Source organism: Platichthys flesus, chromosome 14 (genome assembly GCF_949316205.1).
Source record: "Platichthys flesus chromosome 14, fPlaFle2.1, whole genome shotgun sequence".
NCBI classification, from domain to species: Eukaryota; Metazoa; Chordata; class Actinopteri; order Pleuronectiformes; family Pleuronectidae; genus Platichthys; species Platichthys flesus.
The window spans coordinates 430,307-437,311 of record NC_084958.1 but is presented as its reverse complement, the minus strand read 5'-3'; the positions used below and the strand labels follow the sequence as shown (position 1 = coordinate 437,311).

At 38.8% G+C, this 7,005-nt stretch overlaps 1 long non-coding RNA gene across 1 annotated transcript; it reads left to right on the top strand.

Moving 5' to 3' along the window:
• LOC133968745 (uncharacterized) lies at positions 1-1,575 on the top strand. Its single transcript, XR_009924138.1, has 2 exons — positions 1-345; positions 1,397-1,575. It is a non-coding gene; the product is annotated as an uncharacterized LOC133968745 (long non-coding RNA).
• Positions 1,576-7,005: the final 5,430 nt, after the last annotated feature.

The following is a 7,005-nucleotide window of genomic DNA, read 5'->3' as shown; positions in this document are numbered from 1 at the left end:
CTCCACAGTCTTGTTTTGGTTGTGACATTATTTTTTTTAATGAGTTACTATCAATACGCTACACGTGTACGTTTCATGTGCTAGTAACTGTTTCACCAATATTCTGATACAGGATGGTATATCCGCCATTACTATTTTCACATCGTTTATTTATTAGTCTGTCATGGAGTTGTAGAGTGAATTAGACAGTAGTGATAAGATTATAATGTCCACACATCAGTGTTGTAAACACTTCTCCAATTAATTATATAATTATGTTTTCACACTGAGGGAAGTGGAGAGACTTGATGTGGACTGTTATCAACAGCTCTGTGGGAGATCATCACCTTGAATATTACAGATGAGGTAGAAAGACATTTTATCTATGTGTACAATGTTGTATTTCTTTGTCACGTTTTATCAAAAGCGATTTAAAGTATGTGCATTTAACCATTAGGATACAAACCCTGACCCTAGTACATCGGTTCTAGCTGAAATATGTAGTGCTTCATAAACAACACAAAACATTCATAACAGTACGCTTCTGCTCCTCATTAATGCAGCTCCTGATGTCCCCAGCAGCAACATGGTGGAGATCTGCAGCTTCATGCTGGTCAAATGGAAGACAACTGATTAAGATTAAAATCCATTTATTCATCCCAAACACATGCACAGACATGCAAAGGCACACTCATGCAGGTAGGGACATTTAATCGCTGCTTTTTACCCATCTGGTGCAGGACACACAGAGCAGTGAGCGACCATGTACGGCGCTCGGGGGAGCAGATGTTGGGGGAGTGAGGTGCCTTGCTCATGGGCACTAGAGAGGGTAGGGAGACTCTTGGATTTTTGGACAGATCAATCCAGGTTCGACTTTTGTTGTCTCTCCATGGAGTCGAACCAAAGACGAACCAGAGACCTTCTCTGCCCATAGTCCAAGTTTCTGCCACTCGACCACCGCCTCTCCTCATGCATCATCAAACTAGTAATCTACACATCACTCCATGCGTTGCTCCCTTAACTACAGATGGCCTGCGAATGTCATGGAGTTTTACAGTGAATTAGACAGTTTAGGTATGATTTTAATCTCCACACATCAGTGTTGTAAACAGTTCTCAAATTAATTATAGAATTATGTTTTCACACTGAGAGAAGTGGAAAGACTTGATTTGGACTGTTATCAATAGGTCTGTGGGAGATTATCACCTTGAATAGTACTGATGAGGTAGAAAGACATTTTATGTATTTGTACAATGTTGTATTTCTTTCAGCACTTTTATCAGAAGGGACTTAAAATATGTACATTTCACCATGAGGATATAAACCAAGACCACAGTACAACAGTTCTATCTGAAATCTGTTGTGCTTTATACACAACACAAAACATTCTTTAACAGTGCGTTTTTTCTCTTCATAGATGAAGAACTGCAGCACCTGATGTCCTCAGCAGCAACATGGTGGAGATCTGATTTGATACACTTTAGATAAGAACCCAGTGTTTTATATTTCTGCTTTGCCATAAGAGACAGAACATGGTCATCACAGCTGTGTCCTTCAGGCTCGTCTGTCCCTAATAAAATGATAGGAAACATGAAAGTGATCGTCATTATTGTAGAGGAAGAGTTACATATGAACAAAGTGTGTAATCTTATTTTCTGTGGATATTCAACTGTGTATTTGAATATGCTTTTGGATTAAAACGTGCACTACCATGACAATGAATGTTTTTAATGGAGCTATTTCACATTAAAAGTATTGCATTATAATTTAATACATTATGTATTATGTGCAATACTTTGATTGTTTTTAAGTAATGAAATCAGGTCTGTACCTGGAGTCAGTGTTCAGTCTGGTTGGATTCAAGTTGTGTGTCAAGTTGGACCTTCTAGAGGAACATGAAACCAATACACAGATATGTAAAGTCATACATGGGCCAGGTTAAGTAATTAACAGACTTTTAAATGGTAAAAATAAAATATTAGTTCAAAGTTAATCAGAGCATAATCATTTCAGATTAGGAAATAGGTAGTGCATATAAGCCCACAACTCTGTATGACACTGTCTGTTCTAGTAAAGTTACAAGGCTATGACTTACTCATATTTAACAAAAGAATTCAGTGAAGTCTGTCTGAGATTAACGATTTAAATACTGAAGGTGGGAGACACGGTTATTTTTCACTGTAACACGTGACAGGACATCAACACCGTGACTCTGAATAAAGAGCCTTAAAAGACGTAGTGCTCCTTTGAACAGCTGCTCTTACAATGTGTAGCAAGTGCTAAATCTCCATTAGTATAATAGTAACAAAAATCACCCTTTACATAATTGAACATATATTTTCCATGTGAACCCCTTTAACACAGTTCAATTCAGGAGCACAATATAATTTATACAGTATTTATTAGAGCTAGTATTAGTAAACAGATCAAACAAATGCAGTACAACACATCACACATCCACAGTGTCTCTTTTGCTTATCATCACAGTCAGTCAGAAGTGTCCGTTTAACTTACGTAGCAGTTGAGAGATGCTTCGTTGGAGCTAGCAGGAGCTAGCTCATAGCCAGTGCTGCTGTTGAGAGCGGCAGAGTTCACACAGGAAAAGACACGACGGACGGGGGAAAAAAGCTTTGAGTGCGTCCCACACTCTAACCTGCTGAGCGAACAACGTCCACAGTGACTCCGCCGCCGTCCTCTCATCCAGACTCGCCAACCGTTCTCCGGTTCTTCGTGATACACAGCTCCGCAGCTTGTGACGACGAAACTTTTTTCAGAGTCTCATGAGGCGTTCACTTGCAGCTGTGTTAAATGCAGCTTCGTTTGTCATGGCGAGTTGAAGAAGTCTGCTGCAAAGCTATGAATAATCCGCATGATGAAAACTCACAGCAATGTTATGCCTACATTATCAATATATTGAGACCCATGTGACACAGTTTGACATGGTTTAGCAAAGTGAATGAGGAGAAATACATCCAAGTGTGAGACGTAACAAACCGAAAGCGGTCTCATGCTGCGTTCAGGGTAACTCTGTTAAAATGGGTTTCATTGGTCATGGTGAGCTGATGAACTTTGATGCCACGCCATTAACAATCTGCATGATGAAAAGTCACAATAATGTTATGCCTACATTATCAATATCTTGAGACCAATTTGACACAGTTTGACATGGTTTAGTAAAGTGGCTGGAGGGAAATACATCAAAGAGTAAGATGACCAAAACAAGACATTTCCTGATGCCACCAGGGGGCGCTTTCCTTTTAAGTCATGATTTCTAGGTAGATGTCTTCCGGTCGCGACTCTTGTCTTATATGTGTAGTTTGGAGTCGATTGGACAAAATATGTCTAAGTTACAGAAGCTCGCTTATATTGGCGTTTAGTCGAACTTTGAGACCTCACCACGGTCACACGGTATGATGAAAAGTTTAAATTCTGATAACTTTAGATCTTCATCTTGTTTTGTAGAGTCTCATCTAATTTTTAAGTTGATCTGATGAAAGCTGTCTGAGTAGTACATAAAAACATAACACGTACCAAAACAAGACATTTCGTGTTACCACCAGGGGGCGCTGTGATTGTAAGTCACAATTTCTGCACCGATGTCTTCTGGTGGCGACTCTTGTCGTATGTGTCTAGTTTGGACTCAATTGGACAAAATATGTCTGAAATATGGAAGCTTGTGTTTTGATGGCGTTTCATCAAACTTTAACGCCACACCACGGTCAGACGGTTTTGCTAAAACGTAATCCTTCAATAACTTTAGATCTCCAATTTGTTGTGATGACGATCGTCTAAATTTGAAGTTGATCTGATGAAAGCTGTACGACAAGTACATCAAAGAAAAAATATGGAATATGACCAAAATGGCCACTAAAGTCAAACTGGCGGGCTTCCTGTTGCGTTATTCATAATGCACTGATGGACTTTTTTGTGCATCTAGTCATGATACACAATAATCTTTGTTTTTTTTGAGGATCGGTGAATGCTAAATGAGGGGCTTTTCCGTAGGTGGCGCTCTTGAGCCATTTTGCCACGCCCTTTTCAAAATACTCCAGAATACGTAATTTTACGCCGCCTTCGAATTTCCTGCAAACTCCTACAACTTTTTGAGCACATTAAAGCCCTCAAAAAGCCAATTCATTTAAGCTAAGAAAAATAATAATAATAACTAGGGCTACGTTGTAGCACTAACGGGCCCGAGCACAGGCAATTTCAAGTCTGTTGCGGTCGGGGAAGAGAGAACGTTCGATGACCAAGCGCTCGTCTCCACATTGCCTGCGTTTGCCCTGTGCGGCAAGGAAGATCGCTCCACTTCTTCTGGCCAGCCGCTGGTGCTGAACTAGAGGTAAGTAACCTTGAAACTATCCAACATAACCTATTGCTTTATCTATCATCATATGCTTACATTCCTCAAGTTTTCTGTAATATGTAATTGTTATAAAAGTTACCGTTTATTTATCACGTCTAATGAACAGATTGAAGCAAGATAACTCGACAGTCTTGTTTTGGTTGTGACATTATTTTTTTTAATGAGTTACTATCAATACGCTACACGTGTACGTTTCATGTGATAGTAACTGTTTCACCAATATTCTGATACAGGATGGTATATCCGCCATTACTATTTTCACATTGTTTATTTAGTCTGTCATGGAGTTGTAGAGTGAATTAGACAGTAGTGATAACATTATAATGTCCACATATCAGTGTTGTAAACACTTCTCCAATTAATTATATAATTATGTTTTCACACTGAGGGAAGTGGAGAGACTTGATGTGGACTGTTATCAACAGCTCTGTGGGAGATCATCACCTTGAATATTACAGATGAGGTAGAAAGACATTTTATCTATGTGTACAATGTTGTATTTCTTTGTCACGTTTTATCAAAAGCGATTTAAAGTATGTGCATTTAACCATTAGGATACAAACCCAGACCCTAGTACATCGGTTCTAGCTGAAATAAGTAGTGCTTCATAAACAACACAAAACATTCATAACAGTACGCTTCTGCTCCTCATTAATGCAGCTCCTGATGTCCCCAGCAGCAACATGGTGGAGATCTGCAGCTTCATGCTGGTCAACTGGAAGACAACTGATTAAGATTAAAAGATTAAGATTAAAATCCATTTATTCATCCCAAACACATGCACAGACATGCAAAGGCACACTCATGCAGGTAGGGAAATTGAATCGCTGCTTTTTACCCATCTGGTGCAGGACACACAGAGCAGTGAGCGACCATGTACGGCGCTCGGGGGAGCAGATGTTGGGGGAGTGAGGTGCCTTGCTCATGGGCACTAGAGAGGGTAGGGAGACTCTTGGATTTTTGGACAGATCAATCCAGGTTCGACTTTTGTTGTCTCTCCATGGAGTCGAACCAAAGACGAACCAGAGACCTTCTCTGCCCATAGTCCAAGTTTCTGCCACTCGACCACCGCCTCTCCTCATGCATCATCAAACTAGTAATCTACACATCACTCCATGCGTTGCTCCCTTAACTACAGATGGCCTGCGAATGTCATGGAGTTTTACAGTGAATTAGACAGTTTAGGTATGATTTTAATCTCCACACATCAGTGTTGTAAACAGTTCTCAAATTAATTATAGAATTATGTTTTCACACTGAGAGAAGTGGAAAGACTTGATTTGGACTGTTATCAATAGGTCTGTGGGAGATTATCACCTTGAATAGTACTGATGAGGTAGAAAGACATTTTATGTATTTGTACAATGTTGTATTTCTTTCAGCACTTTTATCAGAAGGGACTTAAAATATGTACATTTCACCATGAGGATATAAACCAAGACCACAGTACAACAGTTCTATCTGAAATCTGTTGTGCTTTATACACAACACAAAACATTCTTTAACAGTGCGTTTTTTCTCTTCATAGATGAAGAACTGCAGCACCTGATGTCCTCAGCAGCAACATGGTGGAGATCTGATTTGAAACACTTTAGATAAGAACCCAGTGTTTTATATTTCTGCTTTGCCATAAGAGACAGAACATGGTCATCACAGCTGTGTCCTTCAGGCTCGTCTGTCCCTAATAAAATGATAGGAAACATGAAAGTGATCGTCATTATTGTAGAGGAAGAGTTACATATGAACAAAGTGTGTAATCTTATTTTCTGTGGATATTCAACTGTGTATTTGAATATGCTTTTGGATTAAAACGTGCACTACCATGACAATGTATGTTTTTAATGGAGCTATTTCACATTAAAAGTATTGCATTATAATTTAATACATTATGTATTATGTGCAATACTTTGATTGTTTTTAAGTAATGAAATCAGGGCTGTACCTGGAGTCAGTGTTCAGTCTGGTTGGATTCAAGTTGTGTGTCAAGTTGGACCTTCTAGAGGAACATGAAACCAATACACAGATATGTAAAGTCATACATGGGCCAGGTTAAGTAATTAACAGACTTTTAAATGGTAAAAATAAAATATTAGTTCAAAGTTAATCAGAGCATAATCATTTCAGATTAGGAAATAGGTAGTGCATATAAGCCCACAACTCTGTATGACACTGTCTGTTCTAGTAAAGGTACAAGGCTATGACTTACTCATATTTAACAAAAGAATTCAGTGAAGTCAGTCTGAGATTAACGATTTAAATACTGAAGGTGGGAGACACGGTTATTTTTCACTGTAACACGTGACAGGACATCAACACCGTGACTCTGAATAAAGAGCCTTAAAAGACGTAGTGCTCCTTTGAACAGCTGCTCTTACAATGTGTAGCAAGTGCTAAATCTCCATTAGTATAATAGTAACAAAAATCACCCTTTACATAATTGAACATATATTTTCCATGTGAACCCCTTTAACACAGTTCAATTCAGGAGCAAAATATAATTTATACAGTATTTATTAGAGCTAGTATTAGTAAACAGATCAAACAAATGCAGTACAACACATCACACATCCACAGTGTCTCTTTTGCTTATCATCACAGTCAGTCAGAAGTGTCTGTTTAACTTACGTAGCAGTTGAGAGATGCTTCGTTGGAGCTAGCAG